General features: G+C 35.3%; 1 long non-coding RNA gene and 1 other non-coding gene across 2 annotated transcripts in view; both read right to left on the bottom strand.

The window, feature by feature from the left end:
- The window catches only part of LOC141497389 (uncharacterized), a 28,223-nt gene extending 14,942 nt beyond the window's left edge, over positions 1 to 13,281 (bottom strand). Inside the window, exon 1 of the long non-coding RNA XR_012471319.1 lies at positions 13,016 to 13,281. This is a non-coding gene — a long non-coding RNA (uncharacterized LOC141497389). The remainder of the gene's footprint in view (positions 1 to 13,015) is intronic.
- LOC141503728 (U1 spliceosomal RNA) lies at positions 4,924 to 5,087 on the bottom strand. Its single transcript, XR_012473054.1, has one exon. It is a non-coding gene; the product is annotated as a U1 spliceosomal RNA (small nuclear RNA).
- Positions 13,282 to 15,135: the final 1,854 nt, after the last annotated feature.

Below are 15,135 nucleotides of genomic sequence, written 5' to 3'. Positions count from 1 at the left end.
CCCCTTCCTAGAAAGCTATCGTCTATGACAAATTAAAATAAATGATGGTGTATGAATATAATAGAATACCACTTACAGTAAGAAATAGAGAATAATATGATAAATACACCTGTGAAAGTCTGACTGTTTTCCTTTCGTATTTTCATCAATAACTACAAAAAATCAAAAACAGGAAAATAACAATTCCTCAAAATCTAAACATCAACCAAATTTGAAATCATATGCAATGTTTCATGTCCATAATTCCAAATATCTGCAAAAAAGAAGAGAGAAGCATATTCTTATATCATTTAATTGGATTCAGATTTATTTATTATAATTTCATAGTATTAAGTTTTAACTTTTTTTTAGTTTTTTTCCCGTTTCTTTTATAATAATCACATATATTGCTTTACTAGTTCTTTTCACTACATTTGGAGTACTACATTTTACTATATTCATAGGGAGGAGATTTTCCATCCAAATGGAGCACCCTGACCTATAATGATAAAAAAAGAATATTTTCGACGATAGCTTGCTTGCTCAAATTTCATAACTCACTACTTTTTTTTTTTACTAAATCATAGCATTTTTTATTTAATGGGAATTGTCCTGGGAATATTTCTCTGAGGTTAAAATTTTGCTAAAAAGCTATAATGAAAATGAATTGTTTTGAAGCCAAGATCATGATTTTTCATTTACTATTAGAAGAAACTTTAAGGGGAAGAGCTACAATGTGCTTCAGTTCTTGTATCTTGTTCTGCCTCATCCAGGAACTCCTTTGCTCCCCACGATTCCATGAAGTACTTAAATTACTTGAAGGGGCTTGTGGAATCATATGCTTTCTTCTAGGAACTGAATTCTCATCACTTCTTTCCTCTTTCATCTCATCTCTTTTTTTCTGTACCCCTGTATCTCTCTTCTCCTTTTAAAAGTCCAAGTAAGATGGTAGAGTTCAGGTATGTAGTTAGGTTATGAATTAATTAGTAATTGTCAATGTGGTATCAATACTGCATTTCAGAAAAATATAGAATTCATTTTTTATGAGAGAAATAATTAAAACCAGAACAAAATCCCCATCAGAGAACTGTTTTTTTGCTTCAAAGACATATCAACACTAAAACAGGACAATGTTCAAACATACCCTCAAGAGAGACATATTGTAAGCATGAATTTGGAAGTCCCTGGGGATGAAGGCATGTGATGAGGTAAAGAATGAAACCATTAAGCCCGCATTTAAGGGGATTGAGTAATTTAGAAAAGTGACTTAGGATCTAGGAGGTGACAGCAGAATGGATTGAGAAAGGGCAAAATAATCAGAATACATACATTTAGTAGCAGGAAAGAAAACTGAGAAATCAGATCTAAAAAAATAATCCGTAAGCAGCAGAGGAAAAGAAGCAAGGGATATGCTGTACAGAAATCATATAAGTTAGATGAAGAAGACAGAATACCTTAGAATAAAGTGATTTGAAAGAAGCGTGAGGTCTTTAAGGAAAGCCAAATTTTAGTTATAATGAAGAAGCTGAAATATTATTTTGGGCAAACCTTGAGGATGACTGGAAACCTGATAAAAATAAATCATGATCTCATGATAATCTTGTTTGAGCAGGGCTGATCAGAAGACATGAACATTTTGAAAGGGACAGTAACTTGCATCTAAGGGGGTAAATCTGAATGATCAGGATGGAGGACCTAATATGATGAAAGGTAAGTTGGAGATACATGTTGGCAACAGGAAGGAAGGATGGCTCAGTTGACAGTGATTATGTAATGGGAGGAATTAGAGGCATTAATAGTCGTTCTAAATGGAATGTGGAATATGAGTATTTTAGTGTGTCTATCGAGGGTCTTACTCTCAGATAGTTACCTATCTGTGTTAATAATGGATGTTAGAAACTGAAGATTTCAACAATAAAAAATGGCTGTTAGCACTTTCAATTGCCTTGTAGAAGAAATTAAACTAACTTCACATTCACTCTGGTTATTAGTACCTGACTTGGTTGCAAATATGATTAAAAAATTAAACCATTTACTTAATTCTGTAGCTCTATGAACAAATGACCAAATTAAACTATTTTGAATCTTAATACATTTGAAAATATTAACATTCCATTTATTTTATTGTGATTAGCTAAACAATAAAGTAATTAAACCAGAAATATTTACAAGTCACATTTAAAGGGAAAAAGAAATAAAAACATCCAAGAGTGAATACTTATCTTTAAATTCATTAAAAGCAAAGAACCAGTCATGGAGCTTTGAAGGGATTTAGCAGGAGAAAAATTTTATGAAAAAATGAGGGTGAGAATATTGCTGAACATTTGAAGGCAAATTCCCGGAACATTTATTGAGAGGCTGCTGAGGCTTGGAAACAAGGATACTGTTATGGAACCAAAGTGAAATGGGAAATGCATTTTTGTAATTAGGTGTGAATGGAACTGGTCAATTAAAACCCTTATGATACATTTAAAATAAATTTTGCTTGCTAGTTCAAGGAAGAACAGAGATAGGAAGTGGCATAAAATGACTAGAAATTAGGAAAACTAACAAACAAAAATCTTTAAAAAGTCATTGACAGGAAGCATTATACCTGCTTCCCAGAGTGGACCTTCCAAAGATTAAGTTAATAAGAGGAGAGAAAGAAATCTTTACAAGATTGTTTTATATATATAGTAGAGATGTTGATTTCTCTTTATTATTCTCTCCCCATAGGAACCCAAATCATATAGTCTTACTATTCAGGGACATTACCTCCAGTTCCTTCTTTGAACATACTTTATGTTAAAATACCTTGAGAAGAATTAGTTGAAATATGGATATGCTTTGGGTCACTATTTCCCTGGGGTAAACATAATAGTTTTGTACCTCTATCTCAAATAGAAAGAACTTCAGACATATAGGGTTTGCACAGTCAGCAAGGGGAAATAAAAGTATTAAATAATAGCTACCATGATTATAGTCTTAGTACTACAGATTTAAAGGTAATAGATAAAGTGTGACATCTGGAGTCAGGAAAATCTGAGTTCACTTGCTGGCTGTGTGACCCTGGCCAAGTCACTTAACCCCATTTGCCTCAGTTTTGTCATCTGTAAAATGACCTGGAAAAGAAAATGACAAAGCACTCTAGTATCTTTGCAAAGAAAACCTCAAATGGAGACATTTACAAGATTCATTCCAGGTCATACAGAACCAAGTAGTAGCATCAAGACTTGCTGATTTTTTACTTCAGTTACAGTGCTTTTAATTTGAAATTAAATTAAATTTTAGAAATTCTCTCTCTCCTTCCCCTATTTTACCCCATCGAGAAAGCAAGAAAACAAAATAGATTACAAACATGAAGCCATGTCCAAAAAAAGTTTTAATCTGTACTGAGTTCCTCATCTCATTATTTAGAGATAGGTACCATGTTTCATCTTAAGTCTTCAAGAACTTCCATATCAAGTTTTTTTATTATGAAGCTACACCATACATTCTCTTCTTGAAAAGCCCTTCAGAAATTACTAACATAAACGGAATTTTCCTTAAGTCTGGTACTTAAATCCAAGTGGATCTATGAAGAATTCAATTAGATTGGCACATCAAGTATTAAAGCTTTTATTGATTTCTTCTATTCAAGCTTTCTAAATTACATTCATGTTATTTGAAAAAAGTAACTTATCTAACCTTTGTTGAGAACACTGCAAAATCCTACTCTTTCAGCAGTCTTAATAAACATTTAACTGAATATAATTTAGTTGAAGAAATTTCTTTTAATAATAGTTTTTTTCCATCATTCTGAGGGGGAAAAAGGAAAATGTGATATTGGGGCATAGGATTTATTTCCATGTAACCTAAATAGCTTTAATCAGGCCCGAGATTTAGTGAAATTCTTGAATAACTTCAGGAAAAGTTATTATGCCATAGAAGGCAGTCTGTTAGTCTTTACATTGTTTCCCTGGTATACATTAATCTAATTTGAATGTGATGAGAGAGAAAGCATATCCTTAAGGAAGAAAAATAAAGTATAAGAGATAGCGTAATTATATAAGATAACGGGATTTAAAAAAAAATTAATGGTAATAGTCTTTGGTCTTTGTTCAAATTCCACAATTCTTTCTCTGGATACAGATGGTATTCTCCATCACAGATACCCCAAATTTGTGCCTGATTATTGCACTGATGGTTAAGGTTAATAATCACCCCCATGTTGCTGTTAGGGTGGACAATGTTCTTCTGGTTCTGCTCATCTTGTTCAGTATCACTTTATGCAAATCCTTCCAGGCTTCCCTGAAGTCCCATCCCTCCTGGTTTCTAATAGAACAATAGTGTTCCATGACATAAATATACCACAGTTGGTTAAGCCATTCCCCAATTGAAGGACATTCACTTAATTTCCAATTCTTTGCCACCACAAACAGGGCTACTATGAATATTTTTTGTACAATTGATGTTTTTATCCTTTTTCATAATCTCTTCAGGGCATAGACCCAGTAATGGTATTGATGGCTCAAAAGGTATGCAAATTTTTGTTGCCCTTTGGGCATAATTCCAAATTGTTCTCCAGAAAGTTTGGATGAGTTCACAGTTCCACCAACAATGTGTTCCGTGTCCCAGATTTTCCACATCCCTTCCAACATTGATCATTGTCCTTTCTGGTCATATTGGCCAGTCTGAGAGGTGTGAGGTGGTACCTCAGAGATGCTTTAATTTGTAAGTAGTGATTTAGAGCAATTATTCATGACTATAGATAGCTTTGATTTCCTCATCTGCAAATTGCCTTTGCATATTGTTTGACCATTTGTCAACTGGGGAATGGAACAAGTCCCACTTTTATGAATTAACTTAGCATAACACTTCTTAAATTTGTATTGAGAAGTGTTTGCTTCTCACCCACTCAGAAAGGGTGTTTTTACACATTTTAAGCAAATTAATTTTTAATAAAAACGCATACTTTTTTTTTAACAGGGGAGAGTGTGAATGCAGTCCCCCACTACCACAAATTATGCAGTTGAGTTTCCTGCATTTGGAGAAATCGCAGGGGTCAGCTCATCCGGAGTGCAATGGATAAACCTCGCCCTGGGAAAACCACCTTCATGATCATGGAATCACCCCTGCCAGGTAAGTATAAAAAAGCATACTTTCAAGCAATATTAGATAGAGATTTTAAGTCAAGGTAAAAAATTTGTCAACACTGTTATCATTTTTGATTTGATGGAATGAAATCCACAACTGAAATAAGACTCTACAAAGCCATAACTTATTTTTTTAAAAAAAAGGATTGTTAGACTTACTCAAAAGTTGATTGAAATGGAAATAGATAAAAATAATTTTCAAGCAATTATTATGTCAGTTGCTTTTCTTTTTAAGTTCTGGGGATACAAATATAGAAAAATCTAACAATTTTTATTCCCAAGGAACTTCTATTCTATCAGAAGAGAAGCTGGGGTAATGGGGGTAAAGTAGCACTGTAGATTAGGAAGAAATACTCATCTGAGAAACCTAGTACTCATAGTAGGGAAAGATTTTGGAATACATTTGAATAAAGATAAACAGAGGGAAAACATATGATCTTGAGAATATTTCCTGACCAGAAAGAAGAAATGGATAAGGAATTGAGAAACTTCACAAACCTATCATGGAAGTATGCTATTGTATAATGGAAAAAAACCACTTATAATGATCTTAGGACTCTTATTTTGCCCAAAACTTAGCTTAAATATGGAGGAAACAAATGGGTTATTTCTATTTTGTATATTATTCATTTTTTCTCTTTTTTATGGCAATGGGGTTAAGAGACTTGCCCAAGGACCAACAGCTAGGTAATTATCAAGTGTCTGAACTCAGACCCTCCTGACTCCAGGGCCAGTGTTCTATTCACTGCACCACCTAGCTGCCCCTCTAGTTTGTATATTATTCTTAAAAAAAGACAGAAAGAGTTACTGGGATTTGGGGAATACCACTCCCTTAAGGAGTCTATGATTGAAAAAGAGAAGTAAACCAAAAATTGTCTGATATCCATCCTTGATTTTGGAAGAGCAGATTTTAAAGAGTTCAATAGAACAACAGGTAGGATCCCCTGGGTCACATTTCTAAAAGAGATATCTTCAGTGCCTGTATATATTATTCCCATGAACACTGTAGAAAAGGAGAAAAATAGGTATTTCGATAGCTTATGTTCTCTTGTCTTTTTGGTTATTAATAAATCTGGGATTTTCTACTTCTTTTCTATTTTTCCTTCCCCAAATACTTTGTGCATTGATTAAAACTCTCATGATTATTTTGCCTCTGATATGGATATCTTCTATGTCTACTTGGTTTAATAGATATTATGTGATAGAAAACATCTTTTTCATCATAAAACTGGCTGAAAGAGGCAGGGAATATAAGATTCCACTGTGCCTATTGTGTATTGACTATTATTTGATTCATCAGAGCAAAATGCCATCATGAAAGCTTCCCTCCAATATATATCTCCAATATGTAATGTGTCAAGATTCATTTAAAAATTTAGTGACAGCTAAAAGTATGTTTAATTACTTTCTGGTCATTAATATCATACAAAGTTTAAAATTGGGAAACATGTGGTTACCAAATTTTCCAATGTCATGGAAGAGAGCTAGAGAAGATTCCAAAATGAAAGAAAAATTTTCCCTGTGAATGATGGACTCTTACAAGTGTTCTTATTTATGAATGTAATTGTTCTGGTTCTATCAAGTACTTCCAAATTGCAAAACTTCTTTTAAAAGATCTATAACTATTCATGAAGAATGACTATTGTTCAAATTATGATGTTCAATTAGTCTATAGATGTTGTCCATCTATAGTCTAGATAGATGATAGACATCTTCCTGACTTCATATTTTAATGAGATCACTCAAGAGGCAATGCAGAAACGTGCTAAGTAAGTGTAAGCATGTTGTAACCCCTAGAAAGTAAGGAACTTTACCAAATAAAAGATGTAATCAAAGAAATAGATGATATACATATATGTATATCTCTGTTTTTAAAATGACTTAGTTACAGAGCAAAAGATAACCAATGATCAGTCCATATGCTCCATTGATATAGTGATTTTTAAGAGATTACAAGGCTTACTTCCCACATATTGGTTGAACCCATTGGGAAAAATTGGTGGGAGAATATGGACAGTCACCTAAAATGGACAGATAAGTATATATTATGATATGCCTCATTAGAGAAAAAAATCACATTGACACAAACACATATATCCCTTAGAACATTTCAGTAGTACAGTTAAGTTTATTCAGAAATGGCTCATTGGCTTGACCCTTTAATGATTTCATGTCATCATGGAAGAACATTTCCAGAGGAGTATGCAAGGATTTATGATTGGCCCTGTGTCACTGAATAGTTTTGTCAGTGACTTAAATAAACACATAGGTGGTACACTTATCACCTTTGAGGATGATACAAAGAGAGTGATCAATAATGAACTGAGTGATGTGAAAATTTAGAATATTGACAGGCTATAACATTGGGTCACACCAAGGAAGATAAAATTTCATACAGATAAGAGCAATGTTTTACAATAAGATTCATAAAATCAACTTCATGAATACAAAATGGAGAAGACATGATTAAACAGAAGTTTATATGAAAATAGTTAGAGGAAGGAAACCTTAATAGGAATCAACAGTGTTCCTAGGAAGCCAGGAGAGCAAGTGAAATTTTGAGTGTCACTAAGAGAGTAATTCTTTCTGGGAGAAAGGTGATGGTCCCAAGGTACTCAATTTTGGTCACACCCCATTTAGAGCATTGTGTACAGTGCTATGTGACATGTTTTGTGAAGGATATTAATCAGTATAGAAGAGAACAACAAGGGTGGTGAAGTACATCCATATGGCATGAATTTTCATGTCATATAAAGACGATTTGGGGGAAGTAAACATCTCACCTGAGGGAGCGAAAAATTAGATTAGAAATGATGTTATCTCTAAGGATTTTTTTATAAAGATTTTATTTATTTTGAGTTTTACAATTTTTCCCCTTACTTCCCTCCCCCACCCCCCAAAGAAGGTAATTTGTTACTTTTTACATTGTTTCCATGGTATACATTGTTACAAATTGAGTGTGATGAGAGAGAAATCATATCTTTAAGGAAGAAACATAAAGTATAAGAGAGCATGATCAGACAATAAGATATCAGTTTTTTCCCCTAAATTTAAGGTAATAGTCCTTAGTCTTTGTTCAAACTCCACAGTTCTTTCTCTGAATATAGATGGTATTCTCCTTTGCAGATAGCCCCAAATTGTCCCTGATTGTTGCACTGATGGAATGAACGAGTCCATCATGGTTGATCATCACCCCCATATTGCTGTTAGGGTGAACAGTGTTTTTCTGGTCCTGCTCATCTCACTCAGCATCACTTCATGCAAAACCCTCCAGGCTTCCCTGAATTCCCATCCCTCCTAGTTTTTAATAGAACAATAGTGTTCCATGACATACATATACTACAGTTTGTCAAGCCATTCCCCAATTGAAGGATATTCACTTAATTTCCAATTCTTTGCCACCACAAACAGGGCTGCTATGAAAATTTTTGTACAAGTAATGTTTTTACCCTTTTACATTATCTCCTCAGGGTATAGATCCAGTAGTGCTATTGCTGGATCAAAGGGTATGCTTATTTTTGTTGCCCTTTGGGCATAGTTCCAAATTGCTCTCCAGAAAGGTTGGATGAATTCACAGCTCCACCAGCAATGTAATAGTGTCTCAGATTTCTCACAACCCTTCCAACAATGATCATTATCCTTTCTGGTCATATTGGCCAATCTGAGAGGTGTGAGGTGGTATCTCAGAGAAGCTTTAATTTGCATTTCTCTAATAAGTAAGGATTTAGAGCCATTTTTCTTATGACTATGGATTGCTTTGATATCCTCATCTTTAAATTGCCTCTGCATATCCTTCGACCATTTGTCAATTAGAGAATGCCTTTTTTTAAAAATATGACTCAGTTCTGTGTATATTTTAGAAATGAATTCTTTGTCAGAAACATTAGTTGTAAATATTGTTTCCCAGTTTACTGCATTTCTTTTGATCTTGGTTACAGTGGTTTTGTCTATGCAAAAGCTTTTTAATTTAATGTAATCAAAATCATCTAGTTGGTTTTCAGTGATGTTCTCCATCTCTTCCTTAGTCACAAACTGCTTCCCTTTCCATAGATCTGACAGGTAAACTAGTCCTTGATCTTCTAGTTTGCTTCTAATATTTTTTTTATGTCTAAATCCTGTATTCATTTTGACCTTATCTTAGTATAGGGTGTGAGGTTGTACTAGAGTCTTAACTTAAATTCAAGTGTTTTTGACCGCAAAACTAACTATCCTGAGAGTTATGCTGTTCTCAAATGCAGTGATTTGTCTGTCATATGGGGTAACTAGGTGGTGCAGTGGATAAAGCACAGCCCTGGAATCAGGAGGTTGAGGTCTCCCACTAGTAGAATTTTGCTGTCTATGTCTTCTTTCAGCTTCTCCTCTAAGAGTTTGGATGCTATCCTGTTGGGTGTGTGTGTGTGTGTGTGTGTGTGTGTGTGTGTGTGTGTGTGTGTGTGTGTGTGTGTGTGTATATTCAGTATTGAAATCACTTTATTTTCTATGGTACCTTTTTGGAGGATATGGTTTCCTTCCTTATTTCTTTTAACACTATCTATTTTTGCTGTTACTTTATCTGAGATAAGGATGGCTACCCCTGCTTTTCTCACTTCAACTGAAGCAAAATATATTTTGCTCTAACCTTTTACATTTATTCTATATGTGTCTCTCTGTTTCAAATGAGTTTCTTGTAAGCAGCATATTGTAGGATTCTGGTTTTTAATCCACTCTGCTATTTGCTTCCTTTTTAAGGGAGAGTTCATCCCATTCACATTCAAAGTTATCATTACTAGTTCTTTATTGCCCTCCATGCTATCTTCCCTCTGTTTGTATTTTTCCCTTCCCCCCTTATTCGTATTCCCCAGTATTTTGTTTCTGAATACCACCCCCTTCAGTGTGTTTGCCCTCCTGTATCCACCCCTCCCCTTTCCTCTTTTTCCCTTTTCCCCTCCTTTCCTTTTGTTAGTTCCCCATTTCCCTCCCCCTTTCTCTGTCCCCTACTCCCCTTTTCCACTTTTAATACCTGAAATGTTAGATATTTTTTAAGTTAACTGAGTATGTGTATAAGTTAACTTTAAGCCAAGTCTGATGAGATGAAGATTCAGGTGGTTCTCACCTCCTCCCTCCTTCCCAGGTATTATCAGTGGGTCTTTTGTACCTCTTAATGTAATGCCGTTTACCCAACTTAATCCCCTCCCTCCCCCCATCTCATTCCTGTTCCCTTTTTTTAAAGAGGAGGTGTTTTTAAATCATTCCATCTGAGTCATAGAAAATTCTGAGTATCCATCACTTCTAGCTAAATATATTCTATCTAATACAGGTACAGTTCTTGAGAGTTATTGGAGTCTTTCTCCCAAGTAGGATTATAACCAGTTACATCCCATCAGATAGCAGTCTCATAGATAAGTCATGAGCATCCATCACTTCTGGCTAGGTATATTTTCTTTGTTAGAAGTACAATTCTCAAGAGTTATGAGAATCTTTTTCCCATGCTCGGATATAGATAGTTTCAACTTATTGGATAGTAGTTTTTTCCCTTTTCCCCTTTTTTCTTTTTTTACCTTTTCATGTGTCTCTTGAACCTCCTGTTTGATATTCAAATTTTCTATTTAGCTCTGGTCTTTTCATCAGGAATTTTTGGAATTCTTCCATTTCATTAAATGTCCATCTTTTACCCTGAAAAAGAAGGCTCAGCTTTGCAGGATAGTGGATTCTTGGATGCATTCTAAGCTCCTTTGCTCTTCAGAATATCTCATTCCAGGCCCTTCAATCCTTTAATGTTGATGCAGCCAGGCCCTGTGTAATCCTTACTGTGTCTCCTTGGTATTTAAATTGTTTCTTTCTGGCTGCTTGCTGGATTTTATCTTTTATCTGATAGTTCTGGAATTTGGCCATGGCATTCCTTTGTGTTTTCATTTTAGGGTCTCTTTCTGGAGGGGATCGATGTATTCTTTCAATAACTACTTTGCCCTCTGGTTCCATGATATCAGGACAATTCTCCATCACTAGATTCTGTAATATTAAGGCCAGGCTTTTTTTTCTCTTCAATGTTTTCAGGAAGCCCTATAATTTTCAGGTTGCCCCTCCTCAATCTATTGTCAAGGTCTGTAGATTTGCTGATGAGGTATTTTACATTTTCTTTTATTTTTTTTTCTATTTTTTGGTTTTGTTTAACAGGCTCTTGCTGTCTCATGAAGTCATTAATTTCTGCAGACTCCATTCTTTTTTGTTAGAGAGGAGTTTTCTTCATTTACCTTTTTCAACTCCTTTTCCAATTGGCCAGTTCTCTTTTTGAAAGAGCTTTCCATTTGATCAATTGAGGTTTTGAGAGTATTTTTTTTTGCATTTGCCCAAGTGAGGATCTGAGACAATTATTCTCATTTTGTATTTGTCCAATTGTATTTTCCAATGATTTTTTTTCTTGTTGCAAGGTGTTAATTGACTCTCCCAAATTTTCCAATTTATTTTTAAATTCCTTCCTTATTTCTTCGAGGAAGTCTTTCTGTACGGGAGACCAGATCATATTGTCTTCAGAGGTTCTAGGTCTCTCTGAGTTAGTATCTTTTCCTTCCAAGAATTTTTCTATGAATCCACCTTTCTGCTGACCTTTCTTCATTTTGCTAAGACCTTGAGTTGGGGAGGGGCTGGTTCACAGATGTTTGGTATTGGGATCCCTAGAGGCTTTACTCACTGAGTGTAATTTCTCCAGTTGGCCAGTACAGGGTGCTAGAGGATTTGCTCACTGAGTGTAATTTCTCTGGCTGGCCCGTAGGAGGTTGGAGTGTCTGTGACCTTGATTGAGGCCTTCTCCTTTAGCCTGGAGGGAGTGATTGAAGCTGTTAAATCCTTTTGTCTTCAATCAATGGTGGGCTCTACCTTGGGGTGAGGTCAACCCTCTCTCTATTGTCAGCTGGGCTGGTTCTTCTGCTCACACAAGTTTGCCTGGGAGAGAAGGTCTTAATTGTGTTTGTTCTGGGAAAAGCTTCAGCAGTAATGGAGGCATGGACTTGGAGTTCCTCTGGACCAGAGGAACCCAGGGATGGTGTCTGAAGCTCTCCTGTACCAGCAGTTTCCCCCCAGCCCTGTTGACAAGCTCCAGATGTTCAGCGCCAACACCATTGCCTCTGCTCCCAGTTGACCCATGCCCCCATGGTCTAGCCCCACTGCTGATCAAGCAGGTCCAGCTTTCAAACCCTCAGGCTCCTGGGCTCCAACCCCACCACCAGTCAGGCTGATCCACTGCTGATCCGCCCTCTGCGCCTGGACTCACCCACAACTGAGGAAGACAAATCCTGAGGTAGATGCTCATTTCCCCTCTTTGCAGATCTTCAAGCAAAAGCAAATGATTTTTTTAGGTATGCTTTAGATGAAATTCTTATTTTCATTTTGGAGCTTCCCATTGGTTATCAATTCTATTTGAATACTGAAATTGTGTCTATTGATGCTGCTGCTATTCTAGGGGAGTGTGTGTCTGTGTGTGTGTGTGTGTGTGTGTGTGTGTGTGTGTGTGGTGGGGAGGGTAAAGGAAGGGGGAAGTTATTTTATTATAAATACAACCCTACTTACCTACTTTAATCTCAATTTTTTTGGAAGTAGATTATCTTAGACTATTTTTCAGTATATCTTTGTAAACATGCAAGTATCAGTTATTATTCTAGTAGCTAATATTTTAGATTGTGAAGGACATGACTTTTCCAAGACAAAATATAGACAAAATAACTAAATTCTGGCACCAACCAATCTGATTTAAAAAATCGTACTGACATTATTCTGAGCAAAGTAATTATTGTGCAAATAAAACTTGTCAGTGTTAGGAGAAAATTTTTTCTTATCACTTTGGCAAATTTCTTAGTCATTATAGGAATGTTTATCATTTATAAATTGAGAAGTTCAAGTTAAATAACTCTAAGATTTCTTTTAGGGTTTATGGGATGGAGGACTAGTACCTTTTGTGTGAGGGCTTGCTAAATCCTTTCCTGAAAAGGACTCCTTATCCACTTTTGGTTTTTGCCTTCACCTAAGGCTCTCCGAAGACTCCAAGAAGATATAGCATTGGCAGCAGCCATACCTCTGTTAAACCATCTCTGCAGATAGGCTAACCATGGTTGAGGGCACCTAATAGACCTCAAATTCTTCAGTTGGGGGTATTCTACCCCAAGTCTGTAAAGGCTTCCCAACACAGAAAATGGGCAGAGGTAATAATGTGTTCCAATGGCCAATAGCAGTTTAAGCAATCTCAGTAGAGTTCTTAGAATTTGTTCAGACTTAAAACACACCAAAGTATCCCAGGGCACTGTATCCCAGGACACTGTGTCCCAGGACACTGCTTGTTGTCTTGACTTTTGTCCTGCCATTGGACTTAGGTGATTCTGGAAGATAGAATGATGCTGATGATTTTGTGCAACTCTGCCTCACTTAAATTCAATTTATATTATGTTATGATGTCATTGGTCCTCTTCAAAAAAAGAACAAAAAACAAGATTCATTTTAAAGTTACTTTTCTTTGACTCTTAAATTATGGAAAATGACTTATCATTGTCCATTAAGGGGTTTTATTATTTTGGTTCTCTATCCTCTTTTTTATATTAGCTAGAAAAATTTCAAATACATACAAATTAATAGCAGTTATAGAACTGAAGTTTTTTCTTTTATGGAGTGTTTGAATTCTGAGGGCAATTACGAGAAACTGAATGATTCTTACCCTTTAGTGATGCTTACCCTTTAGTGATCCTGTATCTTATGCTTTTGTTCCTGTCCTTTCACAATTTCATTAGATATTTGTATTATAATTATACTTTTTTAGTTGCAAAGAAGCTCCCAGATGTTATTGTTGTAAGGATAAAAAATAAAATTGCCATTTTGCTGACTGAAAGGAATTATTCTGACATTTTAGAATTTTATGCACCAATAAACAATGAACATTCGTACAAACTATAAAAAAGGAACTTTTCTACATATTTGTCATACTTTTTATTTTATACAAGAGTAAAATAAAGTGAAAGAAAATGATCCCTGTGATATCTCTGCCCAAAGAACAGAGTAGGTGAATCATGAAGTTCTCTAATGCTTAATTTTCTTTCTTTCTTTTCTTTTCTTTTCTTTTTTTTGCAAGGCAAATGGGATTAAGTAGTTTGCCCAAGGCTACACAGCTAGGTGATTATTGTCTGAGGCCAGATTTGAACCCAGGTACTTCTGACTCTAGGGCTTTATCTACTGCACCTGTCTGCCCCTCTAATGCTTAATTTTCAAGGAGAAAAGTGAAAAGTAGGAAGAGTAGGGTCAAAAATCTCTCATCTTTTGTCCACCAAGTAAAGAAGAGACAGAATAAAAGAAGGTGACATATTAAGAACAAGTTAACAAATTCGTTCATATGCCCAATAGGTGTCTTCAGGCCATATCTCCTGAGAACTTCAACTTCTGCCAGATATGAATTTTAATGGTATATTTCTCTTTTTCGATGAGATAAGCATCTTTGAATAAAAGGCATCCTACAAGCAGAAAATGCATCCTTTATTAACAAAACATTACTATTTAATCTTTGACTGTAGTCAAAATGGTAAGGGGATCATTATTCTTATTTTTAATTAATTTATTTTTTTATCCCATATACTTTTTAAATGACAAAAAATTTCCTTCCACCCTCCCTTCCCACTCCCCTTCCCTTAGCAGCGAACAGTCAGGTTAGCATTGTACATACATATTTTTGATAAACATGTTTACGTATTAGTCATTTTTGGTAAGAGGAATTAGGATTAAGGGAAAGAGGCATATAAAGAGATAATTTTTATGAAGTGTTCGTCAGATCTAAAAGGGTTGATTTTTTCCTTGTTTTGTTTTATTTTTCTTCCTCTAGTTGGTGATAACATTGTCCATAGTCAATCCAATACGGTTGCCCTAGGTCTCTGAACTTCTGAGAGGAGTTACTTCCATCAAGGTTGATCATCTCAGAATGTTGTTGTTAATGGGTACATTGTGCTCTTGGTTCTTACTCCCTTCACTCAGCCTCAGATCCTGTAATTCATTCCATGCTTCTCTAGAGTTTGATCATTTGTGATTTCTTATAGAA

Source organism: Macrotis lagotis, chromosome X (assembly GCF_037893015.1).
Source record: "Macrotis lagotis isolate mMagLag1 chromosome X, bilby.v1.9.chrom.fasta, whole genome shotgun sequence".
Lineage (NCBI taxonomy): Eukaryota > Metazoa > Chordata > Mammalia > Peramelemorphia > Peramelidae > Macrotis > Macrotis lagotis.
Note: the sequence above shows the minus strand (reverse complement) of the source record. Positions and strands in the feature narration are given on the sequence as shown.